General features: G+C 62.1%; 1 protein-coding gene across 13 annotated transcripts in view; it reads left to right on the top strand.

Moving 5' to 3' along the window:
* The window catches only part of PTP4A3 (protein tyrosine phosphatase 4A3), a 45,811-nt gene that overhangs the window by 14,114 nt on the left and 11,081 nt on the right, over window positions 1-20,616 (top strand). For 2 of the 13 annotated variants that reach the window (XM_055287423.2, XM_063643592.1), the window contains exon 1: window positions 18,524-18,667. The exons of 5 other annotated variants lie outside the window; for them this stretch is intronic. The gene's annotated coding sequence lies outside the window, so the exon portion shown is untranslated. Of the gene's footprint in view, window positions 1-10,611; window positions 10,699-18,521; window positions 18,681-20,616 lie in introns of those variants that run through there. 6 more of the 13 variants (XM_063643597.1, XM_055287425.2, XM_055287421.2 and 3 more) reach the window with 6 other exon arrangements.

Genomic DNA, 20,616 nt, shown 5'->3' on the forward strand with positions numbered 1-20,616 from the left:
CAGTTGAATGTGTTCACACATCCACTGAGCCAGCACCTGCTGTGTACGGTGCCCATTGAGAACCAGGGAGCTGAGGGTGGAGCTGTGGCCGGGCTCTTGTCCTGTGTGGGGAGAGAGGCTGACAAGCTTTGCCAGAAGGGGGACAGATGATCCCTCCTGTGTGTGGGGGACAGAGGACAGGTCTTGGTGGCTAGCAGGAGGAACAGGAGGATGTTGAACCTGAGATCCGAGTGGTAAGAAGGGGCCAGCACCGGACGATGTGGGGACACAGCATGCTCCTGGCCTCCAGCACAGCCAGGGCTCGGAGGCAGGACTGTGCTTGGCAGGTTGCAGGAACAGCTGGGAGGCAGGTGAGGCTGCGGCAGACGAGGAGAGGGGAGTGGTAGGAGGTCAGAGGGCAGGGAGCAGCTCGTGTGGGGCCTTTAGGGCAATAAGGATTTTTGGCTTTCCTGAGTGATGTGGGCACCACTGGGGGCTTTGAGCAGAGGGGGCTATGATCTGACTTAGGTCGAGGAGAGTGGTGGGGGCAGTGGTGGGGATAGCCAGGATGCCAGGTGGGTATCCCAGATTCTTGGTGATATGACCCTCGGTAGTCCCTCTGGGCGGTGGCTTGAGGCATCTGGGCTCAGGTGTCACCATTTCACTTGTCAGCCACCCACGGCTGCTTTCCTGCCCCATCTGTGGATTCCGGGGACTTCCCACTTCCTCATCTTGCACTTGATTCTGTGATGTGCCTGGACTGGGGATTGTGGAGGCCTGTCCATGCCCTGAAGCACTTCTGAGAAGCCAGGGAGCAGTTCCCTGGGGTTTCCCCTGGGAAGTCCTGCCGTCCTCTTTCTGCTGCCACCCAGAGCCTGCCCTTTCCGGACAGCAGTTCCCTGGGGTGTCCCCCTGGGAAGTCCTGCCCTCCTCTCTCCACTGCCTGCCGTCCTGCCTCTGGCCCTTGCTCAAGCCGCGCCCCCGTCTGGATGCCCACTTCTTCCACTCTGCTCTGTTGGATCAATTAGGCCAACTCTGGGGATGTGTGACCCCAGTGTTTGTGATCAAACGGGGCCCAGACTCATTGACATCCTGCGTGAACTACAGTTTTGGTAGAGGTGCAAGTGGATTCTGTGTGGCACAGAAGATGGTGAGTGGTGACGGCTGCATTGCCTGCACGTCACCAACAGCCCGCCTCTTCTTTCCATCTTAATCCATCTTGCCAGCTCTCAAGGGTTGTAGGCACTTCGCCCTGAATCCTCCTCTGAGCTGGCTTTGCCTCCTGCCGTTCCCACTGAGCGAATTAAATAAGTCTTTGCCCTGTGCCCACTGTATGTGCAAGGTCATGCAGGTTATGCTTTGAACTTCCAAAAATGTGCTCAGAAATCTTTCCTGTCCTCTAAGGCCCATCTCTGATGCCACCTTCACCTTCTGGATTCTCTCCAGGGGAGGGGGTCGGGCCCTTGGGGGGTACCCTTTGCCCTCTCTGCCGGGGATCCTGGAGAGTCCCTCCCCAACTCCTCTGGCCACTGGGACCTGTCTTCCGCCCCGACCTGCCCAGGGTCCTCCCTCGGCAGCCTGGCACAGCCCAGACAGACCCTAGAAGGTGTGGATTCTGTCTGCCTGCCCTGTGTCCCCACAGTCCACATGCTGGCCTGGACTCTCAGGCCTCCCCACCTCCAGTCCCTCTCCTGCCCCCTCCATTCCTTCACACACGTGGGCACAAAGCTGGGGCTCCCGTAAGGGCGCAGCTGGTAGGACCTCAACCCCCTGTACCCGATGGGGTCTTGGGAGAACAGAAGTTGGGGGTAATGGTTAAGGTGTAGCCCTCTTCCCAACCTTGCACAGCTCCCTGCTCAGTCCCTGAGAGTAAAATTCAGACAGACCTGGAAATGACCCAAATGTCCATCAGCTGACGATAAACGAAATGTGGCAGGCCCATAGAGTAGAACAAGCCTGCCCAGCCTGCAGTGCGGCCCAGGACGGCTTTGAATGCGGCCCAACACACGTTCATAAACTTTCTATTTTTTTTGTTGTTTTGAGATGGAGTCTCACTCTGTTGCCCAGGCTGGAGTGGAGTGGTGGGATCTTGGCTCACTGCAACCTCCACCTCCTGGGTTTAAGTGATTCTCCTGCTTCAGCCTCCCAAGTAGATGGGATTACAGGTGCCCGCCACCACACCCAGCTAATTTTTGTATTTTTAGTAGAGATAGGGTTTTGCCATGTTGGCCGGCCAGGCTGGTTTCAAACTCCTGACCTCGGCTGGGCGCGGTGGCTCACGCCTGTAATCCCAGCACTTTGAGAGGCCGAGGCGGGCGGATCACAAGGTCAGGAGATCGAGACCATCCTGGCTAACAGTGAAACCCTGTCTCTACTAAAAATACAAAAAATTAGCCGGGAGAGATGGCGGGCACCTGTAGTCCCAGCTACTTGGGAGGCTGAGGCAGGAGAATGGCGTGAACCCCGGGGGGCGGGGCCTGCAGTGAGCCGAGATCGCGCCACTGCACCCCAGCCTGGGCGACAGCGAGACTCTGTCTCAAAAAAAAAAAAAAAACTCCTGACCTCAAGTGATCCACCTGCCTCAGCCTCCCAAAGTGGTAAGATTACAGGCGTGAGCCAACGCGCCTGGCCAAATTCGTAAACTTTCTTAAAACATTATGAGGTTTTTTTTTGTTGTTGTTGTTCATCAGCCATCATTAGCATTAGTGTATTTTATGTGTGGTCCTAGACAATTCTTCCAGCATGGCCCAGGTAAGCCAAGACATTGCACACTCCTGCAGTAGAATATAGGCGGCCAACAGGTGGAGCAGGCACAGACTCAGGCTGCGCCGTGGCTGAGCCTTTAGAACGCCAGGAGAAGCGAAAGGAACCAGGCGCAGAAGCCAGGTGGTGTGTGAGGCCATTCACAGCAAATGTCCTGAACAGCCAAGTCCACAAAGACAGAAAGCAGACTTGTGGTTGCCAGGAGCTGGGGGAGGAGGGGTGGAGTGACTGCCAGGGGCTGCGGGAGGAGGGGTGGAGTGACTGCCAGGGGCTGGGGGAGGAGGGGTGGAGTGACTGCTGGTGGGAGGAGGTGATGGAAGTGTTCTGGAATTAGTGGTGATGATTACACAGCACTGTGAATATATTAAAAACACTGAAGGTTACACTTTCAGATGGCTAAAATGACTGGGCCTGGTGGCTCACACCTGTAATCCCAGCACTTTGGGAGGCCGAGGTGGGCGGATCACCTGAGGTCAGGAGTTTGGGACCAGCCTGGCCAACATAGCGAAACCCTGTCTCTACTAAAAATACAAAAATTAGCCGGTTGTGGTCGTGGGCGCCTGTAATTCCAGCTACTCGGGAGTCTGAGGCAGGAGAATTGCTTGAACCCGGGGGCGGAGGTTGCAGTGAGCTGAGATCGTGCCACTGCACTCCAGCCTGGGTAACAGAGCGAGACTCCGTCTAAAAAAAAAAAAAAAAAAAAAAAAAAAAAGACTAAAATGGTGGATTTCATGTGTTATGAATTTTATCTCAAAAAATAAATTAGGATAGCACCCTCGCCTACACAGGCTCTGTCCTGGGCAGCTCTCAGAAGTCCGTAAAATAGGGTGAAACTGTCATTGCCCTGCCCCTGGGTTCCCAGTGCTGTGGGGACGTCACCAGCTGCTGGGGAACAGAGGGATGCTGGCACCCACCCAGGGCTCAGGGCAGGGCAGGAGCTTGGTGTGAGCTAGAGACTAGAGTGAGAAGGCCCTTCCCTGGCCCTCACAGAGTGCCTTGCCACTGGGGAGTCGAGTGAAGGCACGGACAAGGTTGTGAGGTACCCACGCTGCCGTGTAGCATCACCACGCCCTGATGTGGATAACCTGTTTTCTTTGCTCATCTGGGTGGACTGGTGGGGCATTTGATTCTGGAGGGTGGGGTTCCAGTCTGCATGGTTCCCTGGGGATCCCTGGCCCCAACATGAAGGCAGTATGGCCTGAGGGCCTCTCAGTCCCCAAGGTGCTGACCCGCCACTGCCTTCCTGCTAGGGAAGGCCTGGGAGCTGCAGCATCCAACAGGCCCGTGTGAATGGCCTGTCCGCAGCAGTGCCAGACAGGGCAAAGTTCCTGGCCCGGGGCTGTCTCTGAGCCCTGGAGCTGGCAGGGTAGGGAACAGCTCCTGTGAGCTCCCTCCACCCCCAGATCCACCCTTCAGGTCCAGGGCTATTTGGTGGCAGCTCCTGGTGGGCAGGGGGATGGGAGGGATGGGAGTCTCCATCCGTGGACCCGGCACCCAGTCTGCCTGCAGGCCTGGTGATTGTGGCCCGACTTCCTGCCCACCCTTCTGGGCACCATGGCGATGCCCAGAGCCCCTGAGGGGCTGTGCAGAGAGGGCATAAGATGGCACAGGGCTCCGCATAGCCCCTAGGCTGGCAGGATGTGTTCTGAGCTGAGGTCCTCTGGAAAGTGCCTGTGGGTTTCTGGCCCCTCCCTGGGGTGTTCCCCACCTCCCTGCTGAGTCTTCAGATGCCTGGTAGAGCAGGTCTCCCTTAGGGCCGCTGGTTCTGATGGTTCCCCTCCTTCTCTCCTGGGAGCTGGGCAGGTGCTCAAAGCAGGCAGTGTGGGCTGCCGAGCGTGCCCAGCTCCCAGGATGCACCATGTGACCCAGGCCCCCTCCTGCCCTACTTGAGCTGGCGAGGGGCCGTGGCTGGGTGCCCAGCGGTGCCTGCCGGGGCCCACTCCCTGGGGCAGTGCCTGCCTGCCACCCACCTGGGCTGGGCATCCAGTCTGGCCTTGGCTGTTGTCATGGCAGCCAATGCCTGCAGCCGGGAGCTAAACTTGCTACCCTCAAGCCACTGTCACCACGGCTGTGACGAACATGGGGACATACAGGCTGGGTCAGGGAGGTGACCAGGCCTGGCTCTGCCCAGCCCCTGCTGTGGACGGTCACCGTGGTCACAGCCCACATGGTCTGCCTGCCATCCCCTCATGCCATGGCCTGGGCTGTCTGAGGTTCCATGTCATGGATGAGGCCCCAGGATCACAGAAGTGCCCACAGCCACACAGACGGGCAGGAGTCGGGAGGCCCCGGCCCCCAGGCTCCCAGCCAGACTGGGGGAATGGGGCTGGCCCAATCTGGAGTTGCCAAGCTGGGGTTCTGTGAGGTACCATTGTTGCTAGTGCCTGGTTTCAAAAACATTCCAGAAATGCCCTGCTGGCCACCTGCCTGGCTCTGAGGTCCCCACATCTGTGGAGGAACAGGGGCTTTAAGAAGCCCTGCGGGGAAGAAGCCCCATCCGCCCAGGTTCCCCTGAGGGTTCTGAGGCACCTGCTGGGAACCGTGGTCTTCTTGGGGCGCTCGGTGTCCTCACAGCCCCTGTGGGTACTTGGCACAGTGCGACTGTTCCAGGGACTCAGGCGAGGCCTCTTGGAAAGGGTAATATCCCTCCGATCCCAGGAGAACACGAAGGGCAGGTCCATGAAGGACAGCCTTCCAGCGAACCCATCCTACAGATGAGCACACTGAGGCACAGCAAGGTTGAGGGATGTGCCCATCACACAGCTCACAATGGGGAGCCAGGAGAGGAACCAGGTCACACAGCCCTGTGTGAGGACAGTGGCCATGGGCTGGGCAATGGCCAGGCCTCGGGGGTGGAAAGGAGCTGTCCCCTCCCCTGGACCCCAGAGAAGCCACCTGCTTTGGCTTTGAGCTGAGCTTTGAGCTGGGGTCACCGGCTGAGTCTCGCACCCTTTCTGAGCCTCAGGTTCCCCATTTGTCAGATGGGGAAGGCCAAGACCCAGGGTAGGTGGAGCCTGAGCCAGTGCTGGCAGCACTGCCGTTGTGGGCTGGCGACGCGTGGGGCACCTCTGTGTGTATGGGGTGGACTTGTGTGTGCCCAGTGGCCTCCCTGCCACAAACCACCCTCCTCCTGTATGCCAGGGTCACAGGAGCTGAAGACAGTGGCCGAGACCCGCTTTTTCTGCCCCCTCTTGATTGTTTCAGGGACCAGGTCTGGTTCTTTGTCAACCCAAGTGCCCAGCACAGGGCTTGGCATGTGGTGGTGGCCTGTAAAAGCCAGCAGTGTGACTATGAAACTAATCCACTCATACCACTGCACGTGCTTTTTGGGAGGGAGATGGCTCAGAGAGGAAAGGCCTTCAGCACTGGTCCCCCCAGCAGGATCTAGGCACCATGGGGAACCTGCGGGCCCCTCCAGCCCCTCCACTGTGTGTCCTGGGGGTAGTAGCCCTATCCCGCTGGGCCTCGGTGGCGCCATGTGCACTGGCTCCGGGGGTGCCAGGCTGCGTCTCACCATCGGGCCAGCCCAGAAATAGCTGTGACCTTCCGCAGCCAGCTTGGCAGCGCTTGGGGCCCAGAGGCCTACGTGCATGCCGGCTGAGTCCCCTCACCGTGCGGGGCTGGCTATTTTGGACGTGGCCTCCCGAGGCCAGGTCAGAGCTCTTTCCCGCGGCTCCTCAGGCCCCTCTGACGTGCATCCACTAGAGCCTTGGCCAGTGGCCCTGGCTAGCTCCATGATCTCGATCCCCCTTCCTGTCCCCCTGACCCCACATGGCCTGGCCGCATGCCTGTGCCCTGGGTGGCACAGAGGAGGGGATCCCAGGGACTGAGCACAGGGTGACCGCGTCTGCTGGGGCGCTGACATGGAGTGTAGGGCTTGGCTGTTTTAAGAAGAAAATGCAGAGAAAGTGCCCACCCTAGGTAGGCCCTGAATCCTGTCTCAGCCTCTCAGAGCTCTCACTGACTGCACAGCCTGAGCCTCAGTTTACTCATCCATAAAATGGGGTGATGGGCGCCTTCCAGGACTGCTCTGAGGACAGACATGGGCATTGCCTGTGCTGAGGGCACCATGCAAGGCCACTACACAGAGGGGTTCTTGGGCCTTCTCTGCCTTCCACGGGACTGGACACTGGGTTCAGGGAGGGGCGTCGTGGGGTATATGGGGGTGGTGCGCTGGGCAGTGGCTGAGCGTGGGCTCTTCCTTTTCTGTGACACAGCAGAGGTGTACATGCCTGCTGCCCTGCCCAGGGCATCTGGGTATGGTGGAAGTGGCCCCAAAGTCCAGCCACCCTCAGGGACCATAAGCTGCCTGGACACCCTGCTGACAGGGTCCCACTGTGGAGGAACAGGCAAGCCCAGCTCCCCACCTCCCAAGTGAGCACGGGTGGCTGGGTGGGCGTGAGGGATCGGTTCCCCTGCTAGAGGGCAGAACTCCCGTTTCCGTGAAGGTGCTGGGTGGGGTGTGACTCTGCTCCTGGGTTTGGGGTCAGGCATGCCAGGAACAGCAAGCGGGGGCTGCCTGCCTGCCTAGTGCTGGCTGCATGCTCATGGCCCTCAGGTCCCTGTCCCCTGGGTGGTCCAGGGGTCCCGAGGGGGAGCCATGGCCTCTTCTCTGTGGAGAGGGCCTGTGGGCCCAAGGCCTGGCTCCACCCAGGCAGGCACATGGAATTCAGCCAAACTCTGGATCCTTTCTGCAGAGCAGGCTTAGCTTGAGCCCTCCCACAGCGAGCGCACCCACTGCCCACCCTGTCCTCTCAGCCTCTGGGACAACTCTGTGGGCACTGCCAGGGGCAGTTCCTGTGTGTTCTCATCTGGTGATGGGTTCATAATTCCCATGTTATGCGGGTGACTAACAAGTTCTCGGAGCTCAGGAGAGGGGCCCAGAGGCACACAGCATGCACGGGAGGGTTTCGCAGTTCCCAGGGGGCACCTGGGGTGGAGGCTCAGCCAGGCCCAGTGGGCTCGGGGCTGGCCTCATGCCCTTCCCCCAATGTGGACCACTTTGGGGCCTCTGGCTGATGCTGGTGGGTGAGGACCTTCCTGGGCAGCCTCCTCCGGCCAGCAGGAGGGACCATCAGGCCATGCAGACCCTCGGAGAGCTTGGGGGTCGGTTCCTGCCCTGGAGTCAGCTGTGTCTGCTGAGGGTCCAGTGATGTGTGGCACAGAAGGGGTAGGGGCTGTGCCTGGTGTGCCAAGGAGGCCCTGAGCTCTCCGGGAGGCCAGATCAGGGGCCTCCTCTGGGCCTGCTGGGGGCCTCTGCATTCTTGGCAGGGCCTCAGGGACTGGGGTGGGGAGAGGCTCCTTCTCAGAGGCCATGAGCTCCGAATGAAACTCCATGCCTTCCGGGACACCATGCCCACTTCTGGGTACTGGCCTTTAGGGGCCTTGGATGTGGGTGGCATGGCGCTGGCTAAATGGGGCCCAGGAGGAAGGCAGCAGGACCGTGGGCATGCGGGCCTAATGCCAGGGCCAGGGCAGGCTTCATGCTGGCTTCCTTCTGTCTAGAATCCTGGAGCCACACAATTTCCGACCCAACACCCCGTACTCCAGAGTGATTGGCTCTTAATGGAAGCTGCTGCTGGCAGGTGTGTTATAACAGAGCTCTGGGGTGGGAGGCTGGGGGCAGGGAGGGTTAGGGCCATCAGAACACGGCTCCCTCCTCCTGCCCAGGGCAAGGCGGGAACACGTGTGTGCATGTGAGTGGGGCACCCGGTCTAGGTGTGGCCTGGGAACCTGCATGTTGCAGAAGCCACGGTTTGGAAACACTCAGGAGTCCAGCTGCATCTGTTCCAAGATGGGTCACGGTTGCTGCAGGGAGGGCAGTGACTGGTCCACAGCTAGTGTGGCTGTGCCATCCTCCTTCCTGTGCCATCCTCCTTCCAGCCTGGGCAGAGGCCTTCCAGGCAAGATGAAAGATGCGCTGTGGACAGGAGGACATGGAGGATTCAGGGCTCATGGTGTCCCTGGAGGCTCTGGTGGGCATCGTAGGGCTGGACTGCTGCAGGGCAATGGGGTCCCCATCTTCCTGGCACAGGCATCTGATCTGGTCATCTGTTTCTGTGGCGTGTGTGTGTGTGTGTGTGCATGTGAGCACACATCTCTGTGTATGCAGGTCAGTGTGTGTGCTTGCCAGAGCTTCCCATTCGGCGGTTTCCACACTGGGTTCTCAGTCATCCTGGGAGGTGAGGCATGAGCACTGGACTGGGAGTCCTGTCTGAGCCACTGACTTGGCCTGCCGTTGTGGAGCTGTCCTGTCCACTCACTGGACATTAGGCCATTTGTGTACAATGATCCCCTGAGGTTTGTATCCTCCCATGGGGAGATCAAAAGGGGCCGAGTGTGGCCCTAGGGTCTGGGGGCCCAGCCTGGTGGGTGACTCCAGGTAGACCTGGCTTCTGGGACTGTAGTGGTGGAAGGTGGCTGGGGCAGGGGAGGTTCACTCACCCAGAGGCTGGAAGAGGTGGCCTGGTAGGGAGAGAGAAGGGCAGCCAGACAGAGGGCGCGTGGGAGCAGCAGCCTGGTGGCAGGTGTATGAGTCTCTGCACCTGGCCAGGGTCTTCAGGAGCAGGAGAGGTTCGGGCGGGCGGCTGAGGACAGTGCAGGCACTGAGCTTGGGAAGAGCCCTGGTCTGGGGGGTAGTGACTGTTGGGCAGCCCCAGACTGGCACAGGTGGATGGGGTGCCTAGGCAGGGGGTGGCGAGTTATGGGGTAGCTGTCTTGGTGGCTGGGGGGAGCAGGGATAAGCGTGGACTTCTTAGTGACCGCTCTCTGCCCCAGGAGGTAGAGTCCTGAGGGCTGGGCTGGCCTGAGAGACGCCCCCTCATCCTTTCCAGGGTGAGGTACGAGGGCTCCGCCCCCTCCTGATATCACCAGGCCTGGGGCAGCATCCTGATGGGGGAGGGGCAAGTGACCCTGGCCCTGGACTGCAGGAACAGCCCCTCCTCCACTGGTGGAGTTCCCACTTCCTGCGGAAGGAACTATGTTAGAACTTGTGTATGTGGGGTGGGGGTTGGGTGTGGGTGGTGGGGGGCCTGGGTGGGGTCCACTAAGTCGCCTCCTCTGTCTCCCTGCACTTCCTCCTGGAGGAAATGGGGACAACAGGATGAAGTGAGGGCCTGCTGAGCCCAGGGCTGCCACCTGGGAGAGAAGAGGCCCCAGGGCTGCGCAGCCGGGGCAGGCTGCAGGGTCCGGGCCCTTCTGTGTGGGCAGGTGGGAGTGGTGGGGATGCAGTAAGGCTCCCTCCAGCGCAGCAAGGAACGGGCCCTGGGACCCTCTTCCTAGCCTGCAGCAGGCAGTGGGGAGACAGCCGGAGCCCTGGGCAGCCCCCAGTCTTTCCCACCCCAATTACAGGGCCTGGGTCTCCGTGCACCACCCCCCTCCCGCCCCCTCCCGCTCGCTCCCGCTGTTACAGGGCCCTAGGGACCGCCCTGTCCCCCATGGGCCCCAGAGCCCAGGCCAGCGATAGAGGGGCCCTCCTGCCCTCTGGCCGAGACCAGGGTGCCCGCCGCAACCCTGGGACCCTGCGGCCCCGGTCCCTATTCGAGGCCCCAGCCGGAGCGTTCCGGGATCCTTCGGGGGAGTGCCCAGCCCCGCGCCCCCGCCTCCCACATGACTCCGGGTGGGCCCTTTTGACGTACGCGGAGGGCGGGGGGCAGGGGGCGGGGCGGGGGGGTAAGAGGCAGGGGGCGGGGGTGGTGAAGGGTAGGGGGCGTGGCGGGGAGAGGATTGGGGGCACGGCGGGGAGAGGGGTAGGGGCGGGGGCGTGTTGTTCAGAGGGTTGGTGGGGGTGGGGGTGCGGGGGGGAGTGTAAGGCGTGGGGAGGGGGGAGCGAGTGGAGTGGAGCGGGCAGGGCAGGGCAGGGGAGGGGGGCGCGGGGGCGGGGAGGGCCGGCGCAGGCGGGGATAAAGCCCGCGGCGCGGCTCGGCTGACTCGGAGCGCGGAGGACCGGCCTGCCGGGTGAGTGTCTGCGCCGGCCTTGGCGGGCCCGGGACGTGGGACAGACCAGGGAGAGGGGCCTGCGAGGGGTCGGGGTGGGGTGGGGTGGGGGGGGGGGGGGGCCCTGCCTTCCGCGCACGCGCGCTGCTGGGCCTGAGCGTGCAGTCGATCGGGTGGGCCAGGGCGCCGCCCTGGTGGCGGAAGCGCCTCCTCCAGGGCTCCCCCGAACGGCGGCGCCGGGACCCCGCTCTCCTTGGGCTCTTTGCCTCAGACCCCACGTGGCGATGCGCCGGCCTCGGTGTGCGCGTCGGTGCGGAGGCCGGCCCTTCGAGCTGGGTCCCGAGATCGCTGACTTCTGGCCTCGACTCCCAGCCGCACCATCCGGAGGCAGGGATGGGGGTCCAGCGGGTGGGGGTCAACCTGATTCTTCTGCGGAGGAGAAAGCTCCCGATCCCCTCTGCTCGTGGCCTGTCTTAATAGCTGAGGGTCATCACGCAGTGGCCGCATGGTTTGTCCTTTATCACTCTGTCACTAAAGGAGGTCCTGTGAGCGGTCACTCCAGGACGGCAGGGTGGACCAGGGCTGCCTGGGTCACCCCAGTCACACAGGTGCCCTTGGAGGTGCCGTGGGACCGGAACCTGGCCACGTGGCCCCGTGGTTGGCCTGGCCATTAGAGCAGATGCGACTCTCGCCGGCACCGGAGTGTGGACCAACTTCACCTCCTCATCCTCACAGTAGCCGGGGAGGCTGCTGAACCCCGCTGTGCAGGGCACGTCAGCGGGGGTTCAGAGCTGCAGAAGCTCCCCACCCAATAAGCAGCGGAGACTCAGGATCTACTGACCCCGATAATCATCAGGCTCTGTCAAAAATCAGGTCCCCAATATGTGGCAAATGTCACAATTACTGTTAACACATGGCAGCTTAGGTGGTCATCTGCTCTTGGGTTTTAATCATCCCTGTGAGGTTTGAAGTCTCAGTGGCTTTCTGGGTTGGTTGGCCAGTCCCTGGCTGAGTTGAGGATCTGAGAAGCTGGCCTGGGGTGCAGTGGCTGAGTCCAGGCATGAGTCTCCTGCCATCTGCTCGGCTGCTCTGCAGGCTGCTCGTGAGTCGTCAGCCTCCCCTGGACTCTGAACAGATAAGGCTCTCAGGATTTGCTGGGGTGGAAGAGAAGGAGCCCTGGGCTTAGCACTGGAAAACCTGGTTTCCCGCGGCTCTGCCCCATCCGGCCGGCCTCTGTGTCAAATGGGGCTCATAGGCTTGGGTCTCTGGTGGGGGTGACATCAGGCATGGGGGCGGGGGCGATGGAACATGGGGCATGAAAGGGCTCTGAGATGCCAGTGGGGACAGACTTGATGTGTGCTGTGCTCATGGGGCTCAGTGGAGAGTCTGGTACATTCCCCACCTTGGGAGCCCATACCACCTTCTGGGAGGATCCTTCCCTGCCTGAAGGCCACCTCCTCAGAGAGGCCTCCGTGATTGCTCCCCCCAGCAATCACAGGAGGGATGGGAATCAATGGTTCTGTGGGTCACTTCCCATTGCCATAATCCTTTGCCTGGTTAGTGTGTGTCCCCCCGCCTCCACTGACCACCCAACCAGTGCCCTCTGAGTGTGGGTGATGGGGTTTGCTCACCCCTGACCCCCACCCAGCACCTATCATGGGGCCTGGAGCCCAGAGGGTGTTTGGCAGGTACACATATGAATGGAAACATGATAGGGGAGATCCAGGCACTGAGGGTACCTGCAGGCTTCCTGGAGGAGGAGGGACTCTGGTCTGGTCTTGAGCATGAGGAGGTGTGTCCTGGGACATTCTGGGCAGAGAGAAAAGGGTTCCTGGAGGTGTGACTCCTACAGTCCCTCCCCCTCCTCACCTGTGAGGGAGGCAAGGGCAGAGGGGCCAGTGGGCCAGGCTGAACAGCCGGTACTTGGTGTGTAGGCCATAGGGAGCCATGGAAGGTGTGTGAGCAGCAGCAGGGTGGGGGCCACCATTGTGTCTCCAATCCTGTGCCAGGCCTCGCTGTAGGGGGGTGGCTTGCTGGGCGGGTGGGCAGCTGACATGGGCTCTTGACCCCAAGTCTAGCCGGGCTGGAGGTGGGCTGCACACTTACCAAACCTGAATCAAGCTGCCCTCGGAGACAAGGATGTGTGTACCTCCCTTGATACCTGCCCTGGTGAGGAGGCTGGGCTGGCTGATTGGGTGGGGGTGGGGGACAGGAGGGGTGGTAGACTAGAGACCCAGTCAGATGGGGAGACCAGTGGGCCCCTGGGGCCTCGATGGTGGAAGCAGGGCTGGCCCAGCGGTGGTCCTCTGGGGGCAGATCTGTGCTCTCTCATTTGGTTCTCTGGTTGGGGTCCTGAGCTGCCTGGGGGTGTCAGGGACATTGACGAGGAGAAGGCATAATGACATGGGTGAGAGGCCCTGAGACCTGGGCCCGTAGCAAGGTGGGGGTCAGGGAGGCATCGGCCAGGGGCTCACTGTGGCCGCGGAGGATGCCCAAGCCTGGGTGGCCCATTCCTTGCTGGACCCAGACCGAGACCAGAGGAGAAGGGGTGGCATCCTTTCTGGGGTTTGGGGATACAGGGGCCACGCAGGCAGCACTAGGCACTGTTCTGAGCACTTTTTATGACCTGATTCATTTATTTCCGAGGAGGAAGCCGAGGTGCAGGGAGTGGCTGTTACTAGTTAGTGAAGATTCCCCTGAGGAGGTGGTGTTCCCAGCAGAGCATGACCCAGGCTGGGAGCTGGGGAGGGAGCTTGTAGGGGTGGGCTGGGAGGGGAGGTGGGCAGCCCCGTGGAGGCAGCTCGTGGAGGCCTTGGCTAGGCCGATGGCTGGGGACAGTAGGGGGAGTGGAGGCCTGACGGCCCTGGGTCCTGATCTGCCTGCCGTGGCGGTGTCTCCGCTATGAGCCAGGCATCCTACATTCTAACCCTGTTTGTGACAGCCTGGGAAACTGAGGCACAGGTTGGCATGAGGTCTCTTTGAGGAACCAAGTGGCTTGGCTCCAGGGAGGAAGTGACCCCCGACTCAGTAGAGATGCCAGCATGTGGGCACCCTGGACCCCTCCCTGGAAACTCACGATATTGTCATTACCTGGCCCACCCGCCCGGGGAGTCTGGGAGGCAGCCTGGCAGGGCAGGGGGGTGGAGGGGTGGCTGGACAGCCCCACCTGGGAGGGCAGGAGAAGGTGGGCAATCTGTATGCTGGTTCTGTCCATTTCTTCCCTGAATCTCCCAAGCTTAGCCCAGCACCTGGCCCTTGAAGGTGCTCAGTACATATTTGTCAAATTGGATGAATGAATGGATGAATGCCTGGTCTCCAGTCCTACGCTGGTGGGAGTCTTTTGGTCCAGGGTGGGAGTAGGGGAGGCTCAGAGGCACTGCTGAGCCTCAGGGGGGTGCAGGGCAGTGTAGAGGGCAGGACGCCCCCTGCAGGGATGGGGAGGTGGGTGGTGGGCTTTGTGCAGGGCAGGCAGCCCAGGATGCAGGCCTTATGTGCCGGAGTGTGGCACCGTGTGGTGTCAACAGGTGGCCCGGCTGGCAGTGGCTGCTGGGATGCTTTCCAAGCACTGACACCCCCATCCCGGTCCCCAGGAAGGGCAGGTGGGGGGCTGGGGTGCTGGGGGAATGACAAGGGCAGGGTGAGGGGAGCTGGGAGGGGGACCTGGCTGTGTCACGCCCCCAGGCAGGGAAGATGCCCTACCTGTTCAGCTACCAGGTGGGCTTCTAGGGTGGCAGAAGGGGTAAAGGTTTGCACGTCCACATTTGGGAGTCACACTTCCCTTGGCCGTGCCTCAGGTTCTTCATCTGAGCTGCTGCCAGAGGCCCGGTCTTCCAGCTGTCAGTGTCCACTGTCCCCTCGTCCCCTCAAGACCCCAGTGAGCCAGGGCTTGCCATACCTTTTACAGGTGGGGAACCAGGGCTCAGATGGTCACAGGCAGCACTGGGCTTGACCCTAGGTCCTGTGAGCCCAGAGCCCAGTCCTGACTGCCGTGGTTTGGTGCCACCTTGTGAGTGGGGTCAGAACCCCTCCCTGTGACGGTCCCCCTCTTCTACCTCCTCCTCCTGCCACCTGTCCTTCCTTGCTCCTTTCCTCTGGCATCCCAGGTCCCATTAGGGAACGGTCCAGGCCCACAAGGGTGAGGCTGGCCGAGCTGAGTCCAGGTGGGGAGGAGGGCTGGGGCTGGGCACTGGGCTATGGGGGTAGGGGTCTGAGTCCTGGGTTGGGATTGGGCATCGCAGCAGGCCACAGGGTGGTATTAAGCACCTCCTGGGGTCAGGTTTCTACCCATCACCTGGGTGGTTCTCCTGGTGCCATTGGAGGTTGGGAGGCTCTGGGTGGGCCTGACAGGGCCTGAATGGCCACAGATTTGGGAGGCTCCTGGTGCTTGGTGGACATCACTGCTGCCTGCCTGATGCTGGGTGCCTGGGGCCCAGTGGCAGCTTGAGTGGAGCCCCATGGCCTCACCCATGCTCTCGCCAGGTGCCCACCTACCCACCTGCCTGTGGAAGCAGTGGTTACAGCCCCCAGGTCTGTGGTGGAACTGTGGCCTGCCTGGGCACTGCTGGTGGCTGGCAGCATGTGAGCAGCTTCAGGAGGAGCAGGGCAGGCCTCCTGGGTTGGCAAGTTAGCGAAATGCCCCAGGAGGCACTGTTAAAGCTGTGTGCAGCCTGGAGGGGCAGCGGCTGAGCACAGGGGCATGTCCTTGGAGCCCACAGTCATCTGTAGATGCCCAGCGGGTAGAACCCAAGCCAGCACCCAACAGCTCTGCTTCCAGGCCGCAGCCAGGCACCCCATGACTGGCTTGGAGCTGGCACCATCTCGGAAGGTGGCTTTCCTTTCTGGCAGCATCTCTCTTTGTAAAGGCGGCCATGGGCCCCAGAAGGCTAGCACTGGCCCAGGGTCACACAGGGAGTCGGGGTAGTGCATCAAGCCTGATGTGAGACTCCAGGCATCAGGAGCATGCCTGTCTCCCCCGCTGGCCAGTTCTTCCAGGAAGCCTTCCCTGACCTCCCACCCTCCAGATCACCTGCCATCCTGGGGCTTCTTCTGCTCAGGGGCTTTCCTCCTGCTGGTCCCCATCCCTGCAATGAGTGCCCAGAAGCACCAGAGAGGGGGCCTGGGACCGACAGCTTGGGAGGCTGCCTGGAGGCGGAGGGCACGAGGGCTGCTAAGGAGTAGTGAGGTCCCTATCACCAGAGGTGTGCAAGCTAGTGCTTAGATGTGGCGTCGGTGACCTTTGAGGTTCCTCTAGACCTCAGGGGTTGAGATTCCGTGATGGGTTCTGGTGTTTCCCAGATCTGGCCCTCTGCCCACAATGTTGGGTCATTTGTTCCTTCCACAAACAAGTGGGAGCCCTCTTGGTGCCAGGGCCTGTGTGGGAGGTGGGGTGAAACTGAGGATCTCTGAGCCCTCCTCCAGTTGGGATGCCTTCCCTGGGGCCTGCGACACGCTACTCTAAAGGACACATAGCAAGGGGAGAGGGGATGGGATAGGGTGGGGAGAGGGGATGGGGTGGGGTGGGGAGAGGGGATGGGGTGGGGTGGGGAGAGGGGATGGGGTGGGGTGGGGAGAGGGGGTGGGGTGGGGTGGGGAGAGGGGATGGGGTGGGGAGGGGAGAGGGGATGGGGTGGGGTGGGGAGAGGGGATGGGGTGGGGTGGGGATTGGGGATGGGGTGGGGATTGGCGATGGGGTGGGGTGGGGAGAGAGGATGGGGTGGGGATTGGGGATGGGGTGGGGTGGGGAGAGGGGGGGGATAGCATGGGGGGATGTGACAGTGAGGGGGCTGGGCCCTTGGAGCTGCCAGGTGCAGGGGCCTGGGGGACTCTGGGAAGGCGTCCTAGTGCATCAGGCGTGGGCTGTCCTGCTCGGGTCTCCCCTCCTGGCCCCCCTAGAAATGGGCGGACTTGCGCCTACTCTGGGAGGATTCCAGGAATGGCTCCTGCCCGGATATAAATAGACTTCTCCGAAAGGCCTGGGGCTGTGCCAGCTGCAGCAGGTGCCCCCCAGGCCCAGCTAGAGGGCCCCAGGCAAGGGGGTGGAGCCCGGGTGGGGGTGATGAGGATGCCGGGGTCCACCTTTGTAGCCCCAGAGGCATGATGGGCTCTGTCTGGTTGTAGCATCACAGAGCTTCATGGGAACTTTCACTCTGAGGCCCCTTTTATGGATAAGAAAACTGAGGCTGGGGTGGCAGGAGCAGCTTACCCCAGAGGTCCTCTCTCCCAGAGGGCTAGGGTTGGGATAAGCAGGGCCTCTGGGGGCTGCAAGACCCAGCTCCAAATGTGGTTCCTCTGCCTTCTGGCTGTGTGACTCAGAAGGGTTGCTCAGCTTCTCTAAGCTGTTATGGTTTGTCAGTGCAGTGTGGCAGGTGTTAGTGCCTTGCTTGTGGAATGCAGTGTCTAGCCTGGTATCCTTAGAAAGTGGCTGAGGTTGGAGCTTGGTGGGGTAGAGTCCCTGAAGCTGACCCATTCCTGTCTTGGACCTTCAGGGAGACGCTGCTGGAAGTGGTGAGCTGAGAGCACTGGGCAGGAGTCACAGCCTAGCATCTCCCTGTGGTGCTGGGTGCACCCATGTGGGTGGGTGTCCTTGCCAAGGAGCTCACACCCTTGGGGGTCCATGAGCTGGCAGGCAGGGCTACCTGGCTTGGTGCGCCCTTGGGTGGGGGCTCCCATGGGGCCCTTCAGACTGGGCACAGCCCTCCTGTCCTCGGCTCGCCTGCCTGCTTGCCCACCTGGAAGTGGGAGGAGGCGAGGGTTGCCAGCACAGCTGGGCCAGGCTGATGGTGATGCTGTCTGGAAGTGTGGGTGGGGAGAGCCTGGTGGTGGGAGGGGGGGTCGTGCTCTCAGCTGGGCCCCTTGATGACCTCAGATTGCAGGGACCAGGTTGTTTTGAGAGCTGCAAGCAAGGCCACACCTCCAGGGACCCCGTGCTGGGGGTGCCACCCGTGCGCCTCCACCCTGCTCTGAGGGCCCTGGGTGGCCAGGGTGGGCACAGAGTGGGCGGTGATGCCAGCTGCACCCCTGGGGCTCTTAGTCTGGGGAGCACATGAGTTCCCGGCACAGTGCTCCCAGGAGGCAGAGCCAGGAGTCGCAGGGAGGCGTTTGCTTGAGAGGGTCTGGGAGGGCTTCCTGGAAGAGGGGGCATCAGTGCCGAGCCTCGGAGTTTGTGGAGCCCACCGCCTGGCTGAATCCTGCCTGCCGGTGTTACCTGAGTGTGTTCCTCGTTTCAGTGCCTCAGTTTCCTCACCAGTACGCTAGGGGAGACCAGCGTAGCCAGCCACAGCTGGATCGTGAGGATTAAGTGAGGGGACAGCAGTGTCTGGCACACGGTGGGTGCTGAGTAAATACATGGAGGAGTGCCCGGGCGGTGGGGCTAGTGAGCTGGGCAGGGGGTCTGAACTGGAGGGACTCGGGCGCCCTCCTCCTCAGGGTGCAGGACAGCACCTGCACAGCGGGGCCGCATTTCCATTTCCAAAGCTGGGCGCGCTCCTTCCAGGCCTCCCTACCAGGAGCGCGGCCCGGCGGCTCCTGCCCTCTGGACCCCCAGCCCACAGGCCCGTGCAGCCCCATGAGGGGGCCAGGGGGAGCTCCGAGGTTTTAGGGAGGGCGCGCACCGGGAGAGGGCGCTGGGCCGGCCGGCCGGCGGGAGGAAGGAGGGGACCCGGGCGGCAGCGCCCCCGGCCCTCGCCGCGCCCCGCACTTCCCTTTCCTGGCCGGGCTTCCTCTTCCCCGCGCCCGCCCTGCGCGGCCCCTTTGTTTCCCGGGCAGGGCGCGGCTATATTTAGGCGGCAGGTGTGGGAGCCCCCGGCAGCCGGGTCGCCCGCCGGTCACGCCCCCCACGTGACGCCCGGGCGCTATAAATAGCCGCAGGCGGCGGTGGCGGCAGCGCTTGGAGCCGGCTCCGCGGCGGAGGGGCGGCGCCCCGACCCAGGCCCAGCACCGTGGGCACCGCCCGGCCGGCGCGTATGGAGGCGGCGGGACGCCTGCGGCGCGGGTGAGCCTGGCAGGTGGGGACGCTGCGGACCCAGGCCTTCCGGGACCCCAGCCCCGCCGGGGAGGAGGTGGCGCCCTCTGGAGGGCTGGGCGGGAGCCGCGCCCCTTACCACGACCCCACCCGCGTCTGGTTCCCTGGGACTCCCCAGAGCGCCCACTTCAGCCCTGACTGCGGCGCAGCCTTACTTCTCCTGAGACCCACTGAGCCCCGGGCCTCCAGCCTCATCCCCCAAAATCACAGTGGGGGGGCCCTCTCTGAAGTGGGGGCTGGATTCAAACTTCTTCACCTGCTGTGTCATCGGGAAGGAGGGCGGTGGCCTCCCTGAACCTCGATTTCGTCTTCTGTACGGGGGGCTCCGTGCTGTTCCTGCCTCCTAGACTTGAGCCAGAGAGAACCCAGTTAACTGGACACCTGGTGTGGCCCTGGCGGAGAATGTCCTCTCCTCTTCCTGGCTTGTTTCCTCATCTCGCTAACAGGGACAAGGATGGACTCTCCCTTAAAGGGTCTTGAGAAATATTTGAGGGCTCTGGGCCTGCTGGCGGCGCGAGGAGGCTGAGCCAGATCTTGGGAAGGGTTCTGCAGGGCTTGGTAGCAGGAGGGAAGGAGGGGCCACGGCTGCCAGTGGGTCCTCGTGCTGTGGGCCGCGGCTTGGTGGGGATGGTAGCGGCTCACGACACAGGGAGGCAGGAGCAACCTGTCGCCATTTCGCAGATGGGAAGCCTGAGGCTTTGGCTTCAGGGAGTTCTCAGTGCCCATCCCTGGGGATCCTTAACCTTTGCTCTCAGGGCCCTACCCGGTGACCTCACTGGGGGCGTGCGGTTAGGGAGGGATGTTCTCCCTTGGGGGACAGCCACCAGGCAGGGCGGAGCCACACAGTGGTGCCGGGACATCATTGCTTTGCTCTCACCTGGGGCGGGGGTAGGGGCTCTAGGCTGCAGAGACAAGTGGGGTGTGTGGCAAGACCCCAGCCCAGCCTGGTCCAGCCTCTCCCTGGACCCCTGACCCCATTCTAGCCTGGGCTGTGACCCCTGAGCGTAGCCCAGGCTAACCCCCTGATTCCGGCAGATGTGTGGCATCCTTAGGCCTTCAGTGGGGGGTAGTGTGGGGTGGTTCAGAGCCTCCTCCCTCCCAGTAGCCTGCAGCCCTGAGGACCTGTCCAGGGCCACTAGGCAGCAGGTCCAGGCCGCGTGCTGGTGCCTGTGGGGTCTTCCCGGGTCCCTGGCAGATGTGGGTTTGAGGCGTTGGTCAGCCCCTCAGGGAGAGGCCCAATACTGTGGCTTCTCCGGTGCTTTTCCTCCTTTCTTTCTGTAAACATGAGCTCGGCTCCCGTGTGCACGCACACAGGGACGTTCTGCTGCCCCAGGAGGGACCCAGGTGTTTGTGTGCTGTTAGCACACGGTGGCTTCCCTCACCCACGCTCAGAGCCTGTGCTCCCTCCAGCTGGGCAAGGTGGGGGCTGGCGGGGCCAGGGACAGGATCCTTGTCTCCACCTTTACCTCCTTCTGGGGGTCCCACCCCACCGCCTTTTTTTTTGAGACAAAGTTTTGCTCTTGTTGCCCAGGCTAGAGGGCAATGGAGCGATCTTGGCTCACTGCAACCTCTGCCTCCAGGGTTCAAGCAATTCTCCTGCCTCAGCCTCCCAAGTAGCTGGGATTACAGGCATGCACCACTGTGCCTGGCTATTTATTTTTATTTTTATTTTTAGTAGAGATGGCGTTTCTCCATGTTGGTCAGGCTGGTCTCGAACTCCTGACCTCAGGTGATCAGCCCACCTTGGCCTCCCAAAGTGCTGGGATTACAGGAGTGAGCCACTGCGCCTGGCACCCACCTCCCATTTTAACCTTCCCAGAACCACACAGTGGACAGAGCCTGAGGTGTGGCGGCTGCTCTGAGCCCGTGAGCGCTGGCTGCCACCCAGGGTGTGGAGGGCAGGCAAGGAGGAGCCCAGT

Source organism: Symphalangus syndactylus, chromosome 7 (genome assembly GCF_028878055.3).
Source record: "Symphalangus syndactylus isolate Jambi chromosome 7, NHGRI_mSymSyn1-v2.1_pri, whole genome shotgun sequence".
NCBI lineage: Eukaryota > Metazoa > Chordata > Mammalia > Primates > Hylobatidae > Symphalangus > Symphalangus syndactylus.